The sequence below is a fragment of the Xenopus laevis genome, chromosome 4L (genome assembly GCF_017654675.1).
Source record: "Xenopus laevis strain J_2021 chromosome 4L, Xenopus_laevis_v10.1, whole genome shotgun sequence".
NCBI classification, from domain to species: domain Eukaryota; kingdom Metazoa; phylum Chordata; class Amphibia; order Anura; family Pipidae; genus Xenopus; species Xenopus laevis.
Genome location: NC_054377.1, coordinates 139,754,786 through 139,770,374, shown reverse-complemented (window position 1 = coordinate 139,770,374; position 15,589 = coordinate 139,754,786). Strand labels below are relative to the sequence as shown.

General features: G+C 42.7%; 1 protein-coding gene across 2 annotated transcripts in view; it reads right to left on the bottom strand.

The window, feature by feature from the left end:
* Positions 1-15,589, bottom strand: part of LOC108713588 (copine-9) — a 215,977-nt gene that overhangs the window by 156,277 nt on the left and 44,111 nt on the right. The window lies entirely within an intron of this gene.

Sequence of the window (15,589 nt, the reverse complement as noted above, 5' to 3'; positions counted from 1 at the left end):
GCCATTAAAGGGATACTATTGCAGGAAAAAATGCGAGTTAATAGTGCTGCTCCAGCAGAATCCTACATTGAAATCCAAAATGGCTTTTTTTATATTTAATTATATTTAATGAAATTTGGCATGGGGTTAGACATGATGCCCATTTCCCAGGTGTTTTCAGTCATGTGACTTGTGCTCTAATAAACTTCAATCACTCTTTACCATACCTCACAACATTTTGGAAATAAAAGAGGGACAAAAAAGTTGGTGCATATAGCGCAGCAACAATTTTTGCCATGCCCATTTTTGTGGCCACACCCTCTAATTACCATGTTCATTTAAAAAATTTGGCAGGTTATGAAAGTTTGAACGTATTTCTGTGTTTTTTTTCCAGTTATTACAGTTTTGCTAATGAAGGTGAATTGCACTTTAAGCTGTGAGTCTAACTTTTCCCAAGGGATCTGTTATCTTATATTGTTACAATTACTTATTTGCTTAGCAAGAAATTGTTACAAAAGTATCTTATTTTCTGCTGTTGCTGTTCCGGGCTCTCTGCTAAAAGCCAATTTCTGGCTGTTCTGGCTGTTGAGCTGTCAAAAGAAGGACTGTCCCGCTAAAAACGGGACAGTTGGGAGGCATGTCTTTACTGTTACCAGGCCCCGATTTCCTTTTTAGGCGCCCCTAGGCTAAAAGGACCTAGCAACCACCTGCTTTCACACACACCCATCCCCCCCCAGACTCATGAGCGTGCTCCCTAAAATGTGGCTGGGCTGCATGTTGCCCCTGAAATTTTTTGTGGGCCCGACTGCTACACTGCAAGTTGGCATGATATCACCCCTCAGCAGCCCATCAGAACCTCAGCAGCCTGTTTTTTCCTGCTTGGGTGTTATTCTCATGTCTACCACTAGGTAGGATCTAGGGTGCACGACTTGGGTCGCATTTAATTACAATGGGAAGAGGTGAAACAACTGTCGCAAAGCATTTCCATCCTAAAGTGCTGGCTCCTTCTCAAAGCTCAGGATCAGGCACAATGCAGTGAGATAGCTCCTCCATAGTGATGGGTGAATTTGCGCTATTCGCCGCCAGCGAATAAATTCGCTAAACGCCCGTGAAAATTCGCTGTCAAAAAAACAGACGCCTGCGTCAAAAAAAACAGACGCCGGTGCCGTTTCGCAAATTTTTCGCCATTTCACAAATTTCACAAATTTTTCGGCGAAGCGAAATGGCGCAAATTCGCCCATCACTACTCCTACATACCAATATTTCAGCTAAAAAAAAATACATTTGTTGGTTCAAGAATAAAATGTTCAATTGTAGAGTGTGTTATTTGCAGTGTGTACGGTGCATTTTAGATATATAAAAAATAAACCATAAAAATCATGACTGAATCCCTTTAAACTACAAATCCTTGCATCCCGACAGTCAAATGAGACCATTTTTAATAGGGTTGTAAGAGGTAGCAAGCTGGGGGAGAAAACTAAGCAAAAGCATAGCAAACAAAACCTCAGTCCTGCTAAAAACATGACAGCATTTATATTGTCAGATTGGAATTCCTCTGGATAAGGCAAGAAATGCAGTTTCCCCCAAATCCCCAACAATGTCCAGATTCTAAACCAGATGCACAATGCAGGCTGCAATTAATCCGGGGTTAAGACTGTAATTCAGAGCCCTTTTTTAATTTTAACCACTCGCCTGTAATCTGAGTGTTCTGAAGATTAAGAAGAGGCAGTTGAAGCTTCAGCGGCAGCAGCGCTGGTCACTGAACTCAGAGATCATTACTGTGTAAGCACTGGGGGGACATATGGGACCGATTTCATTTCATTTGTCATAAAGCACCCGAGACCCATTACATAAGACTAGAGGGGGCTCTCTCTCCCCCTTTCGCTCAGGGCATTAGAATATTGAACAAGGTAATCGCTGTTTCATCTTCATCCCTTGTTTATTAACCCTCTTGATTTCAGATCTGCCTGCTTAAGTGTCCTATTAATTATTTAAAGGGCAAATTCACCTAGAAATGCCAATATTTTGTTGCAGTATAAAACTTGTAATCGTTATGGTTAATGTTCAGAACCATCAACCTTATTAATCTTCCAGTCTGTCATTCTAACCAATGCCTTATTTCTTTGTTTAATGAATCTTTGGTTGTGATATTATATTAATCGGGATATCTAACCTGTAAATTCACAATATAATAGATGTCATTTACTTACCCCGCTGGGGAGCAAGTGCAAGTGGCATAAGGCAGGTGGCAAGGATAGGGCCTGGTTGGGGGCTATTCCTCCTGCCCCACCCTAATTTGTGTTTATCAATGACAAGTATGTTTGGGAGTGGTTAGAGGGCAAGAGAGGGGATGCCTACCTTCCCTCCCTCCCCTCAATGGTTAGAGTGATGCCAAACACGCTCAGCACTTCATTCAAAGGGCATACCTCCCAACTGTCCCATTTTTCTCTTGTCACAACTTTGACAGCTCAACCCTCAGTCCCGGATTGTTACTGAAAAGTCTCGACTTTCTCTTTGATGTCCTGCATAGGGATGTAGCGAACTGTTCGCCGGCGAACTAGTTCGCGCGAACTTCGACTGTTCGCGTCCGCCGCAAGTTCGCGAACGTCGCGCGACGTTCGCCAATAGGCGTTCGCGTCAAAATCGGTCGCCCATTCGACCATTCGATCGCTAAAATCGAACGATTTTCGTTCGATTCGAACGAAAATCGTTCGATCGAACGATTAAAATCCTTCGATCGTTCGAATCGAACGATTTTCGGATGATCGAAGTTCGCGAACAGTTCGCGAACAGTTCGCAAATTTTGCCGGTGTTCGCGAACGGCGTTCGCGAACACATCGGCGGCGGTTCGCTACATCCCTAGTCCTGCACTGAACAGCATTTACGATAAGCAAAGAAACAATTGTAACTATTTAAGATAAGCCGGTCTCTTGGGAAAACTGTGACTTGCAGCTAAAAGGGCAATTCACCTTCATTAGCAATAACTCATAAAACCTGACCCTAAAACCCACAGAAATGTGTTCAAACTTTCATAACCTTACTTCAAAGGTTTTACTTCAAAACTGGACCTACTCTAATGGGTTTTGGGGGGGATTCTGGAGGAATGCAGGTTGATTTTGATGTACAGCACCGACATATTCCCCAGCACTTTCATCAGGAGCCAGTTAACGCACCAATTTTGCTATATGCAGCAGTTTCACGAAAAAATTTGCAGGTGGCGAAATGCATAAATTCACCATGAATCTATGCCTGGCGAATAAATTTGCCCATCGCTAATTGTAATACATTGCTTATCTGGAGGAATCACAGCACTGCCTGACAACTTTGTGTACCCGAGGTTTTCCAACTGTACTTTCTGTTATTGCAGATATGCCAGCGCCTTCTCTACACCAGTCATTCTTAATCTATGGGCCAGGACCCAAATCTCCCCATGAACCATTTGATTACAAGTAAAATTTCTCCTTAAATTGCATAACTGGTTCTGAACCAGTTTTAGGTTGTGAAACTGACTTAATTTGGGTCTCCTATGAAAAGGGTTAAGAAAAACTGTTATATGCTATCTCTGCAAATTAGTTTAAGGCCGAGTCTCTCCTAAGAGAGTGGCACCTCTTGGGTGACACCGCCCATTCTCTCAGCAGCACCCCACTAGTGTAACAAAGAATGGCACACAGGCCATCTGGCAAAGGCATAAATAGTAGAGACAGCTAGAATATTGTCTCGGCAATCACATTGTATATCACTGTCAGACATCAAAGTTTCAACCCCTGTTAAATATTAATTGCCCAAAACCAATGTGAGACAGTCAGAATGGGCTGAACTCATGATTTATGAAGGGATGCAAAAAAAAAAATGTAAAAATTTATTCTTCCCTTTAACAGTCAGTTAAAATGAAATATAGTGTTGCCCAGACTGTACTCTGGGGATACTGCGCCTTTTAATATTTAGGGTTAACCTCAACCCCTTATCTCTAATAAAAGCTAAATGTTGATAGCTGCATCTAGTAATGTACAGTATAATACATTTGATAAGCCTAAAATTATTCTAGAATGGAGTTTCTCCTAGAGCAGAGGATTCCACACCATAGTCTAACTCTGCTCGGGGACCCAAAGGAGTGGATAGATGGATGAAGTTAATTTAGAGTGAGACCTAGAGGTGAATAATTCATTCTTAGATAATGGTGGAAGCCCAACCTGAAGGACACTCAAAGGGGCCATAAATAAAGTTCAGGGCAAAGTGCAAAGTGCAAATAACAGGAGCAATCCACCTTGTTCTCTGTACTATGCCTTGAACTGCATGTTGATAAATTGCCACAGGTCAATGCATTCTGAAGTAGTGGAAGGGGAGGCACATGAGCACCCCCCCCAAACTTCCCTACCTGTCCCTTAACTTACATGTCATTTAGATGCACAAGTTAGAGAGACCCATGCCTCATTGGAACCCTGTAATGACTGCCTGCCATAGTACAGGGATGCTTTGCACCCCTAACACTGTACTCTTTGTTTAAATAAGCACTAAGAGACACGTTTTGCTGCCTCCTAGTGCTCTAGCTCTGGTGTTTGAGGTCATAGGAAATAAGTGGATTCTCATTTGCTTGGAATCTTAGAAATCCCCTGACACTGAAAAAGGGTAAATTCTTACCACCCTGCCACCCTGAGGTGGCTTCCATGCATCCAGGGGGTCCATGTCGCTAGTGCAGACAGCACCAGGACCGCCATCAGAAATCACAGGGCCCCATACGACAACTTTTCCTTGGCCCCCTGGGCTGCGCCCACCGCAAGCCCCACCTACAGGTCCGCCCTCTCCACCCCACAGGTCTGCCCGCCACCACACAGTAAAAAAACCAAAAAAATATTGGTGGCTAGGGTTCCCACATGTTAATAAAAAATAAAGATATTGGTGGTCAGGGCCCCCCATAAAAAAACATTTGTGGCCAGGGCCCCCGCATTAAAAAATATTTGTGGCTAGGACCCCACATGAGGAAAAAAAAATTGGTGGCCAGGCCCCCCCCCACATTATAAGAAAATTGATGGCCAGGGCCCCTTAAACGTCCATGCCTTCCCGAAGTCAGCAGCTCTCAGAAAGATGGGGGGCCCGGATAATCAAGTAAGTGTGGCATGGCCGGGGCCCCCCTTACCCTCGGGGCCCTACAACTCTCCCCCCTGCCCCCCCCTGATGGCTGCCCTGGACAGCGCAATTGCACTTTCTGCACTAGAAGAGCCGAATTTCACTAGAGTCTATGGCCATTTTTTTCACTGCCAAACCTTGCGAAAACTTTCTCTCATAACTAGTTGTGGAGAATGCATCACTGCCCAATGTCTCAGTCAGCAAGTTTTCCACAAAGCGCTCCGCGCCATTTGTTTCTGCTCGCTCAGGGAAGCCAATGAAATGGATATTGTTGTGTTTCAGTCTATGTTCTAGATCATCTGACTAGGAGGTGCAAGCAGTTATGGCTTGATGGAGCTGCTGCAGCCTGTTGGGAAGGGGGTTGTAGATGTCTTCCAGAGCTCTTGTCCTCTGCTTCAGTGTGGTGATTCTTTCATGGAGTTTTGTATGTCTTGTTTGATGATGGTTTTAGAATCAATGAGGTTAGTGCAGGCGTCTTTCCAGCAAAAAGTCTGCCAGCGTTGGCTCTGGTGGTTGCGCTGGCTTTATCTTGGATATTGATCCGGTGGGAGAATACAGAGACTAGTCGCGGATGCCATCTTGTAAGGGATCTGACTCGTGGGCAAAATTTCCCTGCTTTGCAGCCTCAGAGGCCCGCTTTTGGGCTTTGTTCTGCCCCGTTTGTTGTTTCCCCTGGGGTAAAGGGTCCCAAGGCTGATCCCAGGGCTTTGTTGCAGTGAATTTAATAGGTTTTATCAGGAGCTTTTAGAGCCCAGGCATGGAGCAGGTTTGATGCCATTCACATGAAGCTCCAAGCCACACCCCCTGTGCCACCCAATTGTACTCTGCCTCTCTATGGTATACCCTAATGTCTGACAGGCACATCATGAAGCAATTGAACTTGCAAATAACACACATCATAGTATAAAACACTTTTTTCCTTTTGTGGTACAGTGCCAATCTGTGATTCCATTAGGGTTGCCACCTGACTGGTATTTTATCAGCCTGGCCTGTAAAAACGATGGTTGATCCCAATGTTATTAATAGGGAGAAATGATAAATATGTAGGACGGACGGTATTTTTTCCAGAAAAGGTGGCTACCCTAGATACCATGCCTCTCTATACTCTAGTTTCTGGCATATCATGAAGCAATTTGCAAATAACACACATCGTGGTATAAAATGCCTTTTTTCCAGTTTATTTGGCACAAGCTTTGTGGATTCTGAACTCACAAAGAGTCAGAACCTTGAGCAAAGGAATCACAGAGCTTTATAGACTTGGGAACATACGACATGAGAAGTTATAAGGGAGATACCGGTGGGAGAGCATAGAGATATCACTTCACAGCACAGAAAATCAAAGAACTGCTCTTAGAGCCAAGGTGGCTCTGCCTCAAGGCCAGGGTAGTAGTAACCAAGGCTAGCAGGAGGCACTTCGGGGAGATTACTCGCCCCGAAGTTGCCGGGCGACTAATCTCCCCAAATCTGACCGTGTGTCTCTGCCCTAAACCCTGTACTGAAAGAATGAATCCCTGTTAAGCAAGTCTGATGTGGGAATACAATACACATCATGAACTTGTATTTTCAGTGTTGCTATCTCTTTATTTTGGCCCTGTTTCTCTATAATCCTCATCCAGATTGTAAATCCGCTACCCATCTGTGTGTCTGTATCTAGTCTCTAGTCCCTGTCTGCCTCCAGTGCATCTCCGCATATAAATTACAATCATCAAACTGCCTGCTCTCTGTCTTTGTCTCATTGCCCTAAATCTTTGAAAAACAAGCTCCAATATCCGATTCTATTAAATAATGTTTAATTAGCAGATATTGAAACCATCAATCTCCTTTCAATGAAATTGGTGCAAGAGAACATCATTAAAAATCCTATTTACTGTTCTTTAAGTCCTAAATATGATGTTGTTGATAAATGTTTATCGCCTGCGTGTTTTATTGATTTGGCTTTCAAACAGCTGCATAATTCAATGGAATGCCCTATCTTACAGCTCTAATGTTCAAATAACTGCGAGGTTTTGTCTTTCTCCTGCAGCTTTACACACAGGTCAGATGCTAACGGTGCAGGTCAGAAGGGTCTATAGGTGAATCTTAATCAGATTGCTGGATGTGATTGGATCTGAATGCACATGAGTCACATATTTCACAGGAAGAAAACAGCTTCATTCAAGCAGAAAACAGTCAGACAATAGATTTGAAACTGAATAATAAATAGATACGTCACCTCAAGATGTTACGAACTATTGGCTGGAACACTGGAACTGAAATACTTTTATATTTTAATAACAATAAAAAACCCCAAACAGTATTCATGGTAAAGAAAAACAATGCAAAATAAGTTGCAAAGGACACAAAATAAAAATATTTTATTTTAGTTATATGCAGCTAATAATATCTATGGGATACAATTTTGTGCGTGCTTAAAGGGATACTGTCATGTTTTTCCTAAACACATCAGTTAATAGTGCTACTCCAGTAGAATTCTGCACTGAAATCCATTTCTCAAAAGAGCAAACAGATTTTTTTATATTCAATTTTGAAATTTGACATGGGGCTAGACATTTTGTCAATTTCTCAGCTGCCCCTGGTCATGTGACTTGTGCCTGCACTTTAGGAGAGAAATGCTTTCTGGCAGGCTGCTGTTTTTCCTTCACAATGTAACTGAATGTGTCTCAGTGGGACATGGGTTTTTACTATTGAGTGTTGTTCTTAGATCTACCAGGCAGCTGTTATCTTGTGTTAGGGAGCTGCTATCTGGTTGCCTTCCCATTGTTCTTTTCTTTGGCTGCTGGGGGGGGAAGGGAGGGGGTGATATCACTCCAACTTGCAGTACAGCAGTAAAGAGTGACTGAAGTTTATCAGAGCACGAGTCACATGACTTGGGGCAGCTGGGAAATTGACAAAATGTCTAGCCCCATGTCAGATTTCAAAATTGAATATAAAAAAATCTGTTGGCTCTTTTGAGAAATGGATTTCAGTGCAGAATTCTGCTGGAGCAGCACTATTAACTGATTCATTTTAAAAAAAATTTTTTCCCATGACAGTATCCCATTAAACACTATTAACATGGCACTGGTGCCTATAGTAAATGAGCCCTTTCATGTAGTTGAAAACAGACACAAATCATTGGTTGTAAAAATACTCCCTATGCTGATCCAGCTTTAACTTCCCAGGTTCAAATCCTCCCTGACCTATAAAATAGCAATTGGATTTCTCTTTTGATCCATGAATATTGCATTTATCCAGTGACTACATATGCCTTCATTAAGTAAAAGCTTTCCAGATGTGAGTCCTTTCCTAGCCCATTGGCAGAAAAATGTATAATTTAATTACTTCTACAGTTAAATTCCCCAGCCAGGTATTCTTACTCTAAGGGGCCGATTTGAGCATTCGGGTACTAAAACCGCTTGGGAGTCCCTAAACTCTCATGTGGTTTCTTCCTTCAAAATACCTCGTCTTCAGCAGTTTTTAAGAGACAAGCTTTTAATTTTTATTTTTTAAAAACCCACTCGGGGGAAAAAAAGCCCACTGGGCAGGAAGCCAAATTATTATTATTCAAAGGAACAGTGGTTGTACTACCGGGGGAGCAGGGGGTGCAATTGTACCTGGGTCCGCACCCCCTGTAGGCCAGCCTGCAGTTCGCACTAAGGAACCAAAACCAAAATGATTCCCTCTATTTAAAAATTTGGTTTAAGGAAAGTAATTGGCACAGTTAGTGTGGCTGACCTGGGCTGGGGTGGAGGTCCAGGGAAGTAGGGTGCTTACAGCTGAGGCTGACGGTGGGGGGTCCAGTCATATTTAGTACACTACTGTGTGAAAATCTTGAATGAGTCATTATCCAATAAAGTGTTCACCTTCCTACAGGTAAAGACATTATAGGCATTTTTTTACAAGTTTGCTTAGATTGTAAGCTCTACATTGCAGGGACCTCCGGCTTCTTGTCTCTTTGAAACTAAGCTTTTAATCTTCTGTAGGGACCTATAGGGTTACTATGCCCCTATGGCTTTAATTCCCTACACTTCCTGATCTCCCTAGTTGCTGGGCAGATACCCATGTAGCTAGATGGAATTTGCATAGTTGTGCATAGGCCAGGAGGCATTGTGACCACGTCCTGTCACACTCTGGTATAATGTGTGAGAAGGGGTGGACATTTCTCTTTGGCTGCTGGATGCTGATCCATCTGGGTGTGCCCAGGGGAGCCTGGGTACAGCAATGCCCAGTAAAGCCATGTGCTCTAGAGGGACCAGTACCTCTAGAGAGATAAGTTGGGGAGCATGGACCCAGTGAATAGGCTAGTGAGTGGCAGAGATATATTGTTATAGACTCTCTAGGAGAGTAAGACAGTGAGGGAAAAGAGAGAGAGCAGCTTTGTGCTCCATCAAGGAGGTGTAACAGGGAGTAGAGATGTCGCGAACTGTTCGCCGGCGAACTTGTTCGCGCGAACATCGGGTGTTCGCGCTCGCCGGAAGTTCGCGAACGTCGCGCGACGTTCGCCATTTTGGGTTCGCCATTGTTGGCGCTTTTTTTTGCCCTCTCACCCCAGACCAGCAGGTACATGGCAGCCAATCAGGAAGCTCTCCCCTGGACCACTCCCCTTCCCTATAAAAACCGAAGCCCTGCAGCGTTTTTTCACTCTGCCTGTGTGTGCTGAAGAGATAGTGTAGGGAGAGAGCTGCTGCCTGTTAGTGATTTCAGGGACAGTTGAAAGTTTGCTGGCTAGTAATCGTTTTGATACTGCTCTGTTATTGGAGGGACAGAAGTCTGCAGGGGTTTGAGGGACATTTTAGCTTAGGTAGCTTTGCTGGCTAGTAATCTACCTTCTACTGCAGTGCTCTGTATGTAGCTGCAGTGGGCAGCTGTCCTGCTTCTGATCTCATCTGCTGACTGCTGCAATAACAGTAGTCCTTGTAAGGACTGCTTTTATTTATTTTTTTGTTGTTTTACTACTACTACTACTACTACTATAAGAGCCCAGTGCTATTAGTCTAGCAGTGTTGGGGAGTGGGACTGGTGTGCTAATCTGCTGCTCCTAGTAGTTCAGCAGCACCAACTTTAATTTTTTTTTTTAATATTCATTTTTTTTTTATTTTACTTTTTTTTATTTTACTACCGCTGTAGTAGTGTATAAGTTGACCTTTTAGGCATTATTTGCCCTGTAGGCATTATTTGCACACTGTTTTCTTCAACCCGCCATCTAGCTGTGTGACCTTGTTCACATTCTGTCTAAATATCCATAATATTACTGTCTCCAGAAAAAACACCGGAGTGACTTTTTTCAAGCAGCATTCATATATTTTACGTAATCCGTATCCACCGCTGTAGTAGTGTATACGTTGACCTTGTAGGCATTATTTGCACAGTGTTTTCTTCAACCCGCCATCTAGCTGTGTGACCTTGTTCACATTCTGTCTAAATATCCATAATATTACCGTCTCCAGAAAAAACACCGGAGTGACTTTTTTCAAGCAGCCATAATATATTTTACGTAATCCGTATCCACCGCTGTAGTAGTGTATACGTTGACCTTGTAGGCATTGTTTGCCCAGTTTTTTTGGCCGCAGCCACTGAAGCACAGAGGCCAGAAAAAATATGCCATATAAATGCTGAAAATAGTCATTTTTTGCCATATACGTTGAGTCAACGTATGGCAAAAAATGACTATTTTCAGCATTTATATGGCATATTTTTTCTGGCCTCTGTGCTTCAGTGGCTGCGGCCAAAAAAACTGGGCAAACAATGCCTACAAGGTCAACGACGTTGACCTTGTAGGCATTGTTTGCCCAGTTTTTTTGGCCGCAGCCACTGAAGCACAGAGGCCAGAAAAAATATGCCATATAAATGCTGAAAATAGTCATTTTTTGCCATACGTTGACTCAACGTATATGGCAAAAAATGACTATTTTCAGCATTTATATGGCATATTTTTTCTGGCAACTGTGCTTCAGTGGCTGCAACCAAAAAAACTGGGCAAACAATGTCTACAAGGTCAACGTATGGCGAAAAATGACTATTTTCAGCATTTATATGGCATATTTTTTCTGGCAACTGTGCTTCAGTGGCTGCAACCAAAAAAACTGGGCAAACAATGTCTACAAGGTCAACGTATGGCGAAAAATGACTATTTTCAGCATTTATATGGCATATTTTTTCTGGCAACTGTGCTTCAGTGGCTGCGTCCAAAAAAACTGGGCAAACAATGCCTACAAGGTCAACGTATGGCAGTTGTTTAAAGAGAACAGTAGATTACTAGCCAGCAAAGCTACCTAAGCTAAAATGTCCCTCAAATCCCTGCAGACTTCTGTCCCTCCAATACAGAGCAGTATCAAGCAGATTACTAGCCAGCAAACTTACTATCATCTGTCCCTGAAATCACTAACAGCTCTCCCCCTACACTATCTCTTCCAAGCACACACAGGCAGATTTTTCAGATACATTTTTGCCCTTGATCCCCCTCTGGCATGCCACTGTCCAGGTCGTTGCACCCTTTAAACAACTTTAAAATCATTTTTCTGGCCAGAAATTTTTTTTTTAGATGTTAAAGTTCGCCTTCCCATTGAAGTTTATGGGGTTCGCGAACCGTTCGCGAACCGCTCGCGTTTTTGCGCAAGTTCGCGAATATGTTCGCGAACTTTTTTTCCGACGTTCGCTACATCCCTAACAGGGAGTAGCTTCCCAGGCTGTAAGATTTGCCGACAGTGAAGGGACACAGCGGATAGGGTGTCAGGCTTTAGGTTCTCCTCTCTGACCACTCCACTGGATGAGATCCAGTGAGATATTTCTGCTTGGAGGTGCTGTACTGCCTTGACTACATCCTCAGGGAATGTACCTGCATCTGCCTCTGATATACTGTCTGAGCTGTGTGCTTTTATATTCTGCAAATGCCTCTGTACTGATGTAAGTAACCTGTGGATCATTTGTCTCTGACAAATAAAAGTTTATTCTGTTTGACTGCAAGAACCTCCTGGTGCCCATTCTTTTTCAATTTTATTGCACAGTAGCCTGTGGGAGTTGTAGTTATACTACACCACACCTGTATTCTTCAATTTAGCGACGGCCCTAGCCTGACGTGTTAGAGTCACGTGTAACCCATGCTCTAGTTCTCTAGCCTGACATGCACTAATATACATGCAGTGGTGCATGTGTTTCAATGCGAATCAGATGCAAATGTACTGAAAATCTTTGGTGTTCAGATGTTGACACCAAATTACATCTGCATCCAGTTCTTTAGGCACAGGTTGGCCGTTTGGGTTGCCACCTTTCCCAGTCTCCTTACTCCAGGCAGAGGGGGTGGGCTGACTTCACAGGTGGCGGGAGGGGTGACCACAAGGGGTAGAGAAGCTATGACGTATCTATCATCAATCACAGAGAGTCCTGCCCAGTTTTGGGAAACCAGGCAGGCAGTTTTGATCCAGACAGCCCTTCCAAATATTGTCCGGGTCCAAGTCAAAGTAGCAACCCTAATGACTGTGTCCGTTGATGATGTGGGAACCCTGACACTAGCACCGCCTTCAAGGTGTGTTAGTGAGCATACTTGAACGTGATTTTCATTACGGGAACTCAGCTCAACTGTGCAAAAGTGCAAGGTAGCTTCATTTTCATTTTTCAAATCACCTTGAGCTATCTGTGAAATGATCAGAAAATTAGGATTTTTCTCTCATTTCGTCAAAAAGAAACAATGACCAATAGGAGAACAGGAAATCAAGGGTTTCACCAGATTTGAACTGGAAAACTAACTTTAATTGGAATTTAATCTAAGAGAATCTTTTTTTTAGAAAAAGGAAGAAGTGAAGAAAAAAAGCAGATTTGTGACAGAAACATAAAGTTAGAAAAAAAAATAGAAATAGAGAAATATAAAAAATATTTACAACTTTTGATCATTTTGATCATTTGCACATACGCCAGTGAGGCTTATTTATGATTAGGGTGCAATGTTTTTGGACGCAGATCATCAAGTTTTTACCCAAAATGCAGTTTATTCCAAAATTCTAGTGCAATTGGTCGAGTTTGGTACAAGTTTGCAGTACACAGTAGCAAATTACCATATGGCCTATCTGCACCCATAGTTCAAAGGGGGTCCAAAATTGGCAAAACAGGGTGGAGTTTAGGTAGACTGGAGCAGACCAGAGGCGGAGCTAGGGCAGATTGGGGAAGGGGCCCAGGCTTTTTCACCTGCATTTTTATTGAACGCCATCACCTCTTTTAATGACTAAATTAGCATTGCTAACTTGGCACAAGTAAATTAATGTCTATTGGCACAACCTGCTTTGGACATATTGGAACTTGTGGTAGGTTTTGCAATTTCATGATTCTCTTGTGTTAGTGCATTCACTTGTGTTTAAAAGTCTTTTCTGAATAGTGTCTCCATGTTCTCAGTTTTATGTCCAAACTTGCCTTTTGTGCTTACCCCTAGTTCTGGTCCTGACTAGGAAAGCTAAGGGTCATTCTCCTAAATCTCACTCCACCGTTCGTCAGCCCAACAGTACAGGAAAGCCTGTATCAATTTCCTGCTGCATTATATTCTACTTACCAGTTGCTGTTCTAGAACATACATTTTGTATCTCTACCTTCCCAACAATGGTGTGGCTTCATAGCCTTGTGAGTTAGATATAATATATCTCTGCAGCTGGCCAGGCTCTGCTTTGCTATATTAATATGAAGGGAAATCCCAGAAGGGAGGAAATCCCATCCAATAAATCCAGCTTACTGGTTGGCTATTCATAGTCACAAGCGTTAGGAAATGGAAGCGCCACTGAGAAAAACAGAGAGACATACTCCAGAGCAGATGGCAGAGAAACTGCACTCTGTGTAATACACCAGCTTTGGAGAACAGACAGTAACAGGGACGTGCTCCCCCGGGTTCTCTGGAGTGCATCACATTCCAAACAAATATTCCAGCTCAAAGCAAAAGGGTTTCTCTGATAAATCTCATTTTCTTTTAACTCTATAGAAACCAAAGAATTAGCACATTTCTACAAACGCCTGTTAAATGGGAAGAGTCAACCGCAAAATAATAGTGTGATAGAGACCACTGTATTGTAAAACTGGAAACATATGGGATAATCCGGAGGATATCTAACCGTTGGTTGGATGTTGTTCAAAATGGCAACACTGTTTGATGGGGTTGGACGTCACAGATGTTTATTAGCATAAACTGTTGGTCGATGTTGGTCATGTTGGGTGATAAATTCTAAGGTGGACACAAATTTATTCCAGACACCCCACTCGGTTTGGTCCAAAGCCTTATACAATGCTTGAATACTCAAGTAGGTATAGCAAGGGAAAATCTTGATCCAAGTACAGTAAACCATAGCAAACAATCAAACAGGGTGTTACGGGTTACTAGAGCTAAATGAAGGGGATTGGGATGGTATATTGCCACTCCAGATATGGCACATCTTGAGGGATGAGAGTATCAAGGAGCAAGGAAATATTTTATGTCACCTTAGAGGTTTCTGGACTGTGGTAAATCTAGGAAACATTTACAAGCGCAAGAACTAGTCTGCTTAAAGGGATACTGTCATGGGAAAAAAACATTTTTTTCAAAATGAATAAGTTAATAGTGCTGCACTGAAATCCATTTCTCAAAAGAGCAAACAGATTTTTTTATATTCAATTTTGAAATCTGACATGGGGCTAGACATATTGTCAATTTCCCCAGCTGCCCCTGGTCATGTGACTTGTGCCTGCACTTTAGGAGAGAAATGCTTTCTGGCAGGCTGCTGTTTTTCCTTCTCAATGTAACTGAATGTGTCTCAGTGGGACATGGGTTTTTACTATTGAGTATTGTTCTTAGATCTACCAGGCAGCTGTTATCTTGTGTTAGGGAGCTGTTATCTGGTTACCTTCCCATTGTTCTTTTGTTTGGCTGCTGGGGGGAAAAGGGAGGGTGTGATATCACTCCAAATTGCAGTACAGCAGTAAAGAGTGATTGACGTTTATCAGAGCACAAGTCACATGACTTGGGGCAGCTGGGAAATTGACAATATGTCTAGCCCCATGTCAGATTTCAAAATAGAATATAAAAAAATCTGTTTGCTCTTTTGAGAAATGGATTTCAGTGCAGGATTCTGCCGGAGCAGCACTATTAACTGATTCATTTTGAAAAAAATGTTTTTTCCCATGACAGTATCCCTTTAAGGTCAGTAACCATATAAACTTATAAGCAGTCAAATGTGAGCCAGTGCTTTTTGGTGGTCATAAGGGAAGTTGGGGCCAGCAAGGCTGAAACCCTTGTAAGGGGATTGTAGAACGATAGGAGGGCTATGGGTGGTCATAATGGAAGTTGGGGCCAACTACCCCAAAACCCCTATAAAAGGAATGTTGTACAATAGGAGGGCTATGGGAGGTCACAAAAAAAGTCGGCAAAGCTAGCCTGAAACCTTTGTAGGGGGACTGTAGAGCAATAAAATTACTGTGAGTAGATTCATGGAAAGTAGGGGCCAGCCAAACTAAAACCGTTGTAAGAGGTCTGTAGAACCATGGGACAATTATGAGTGGT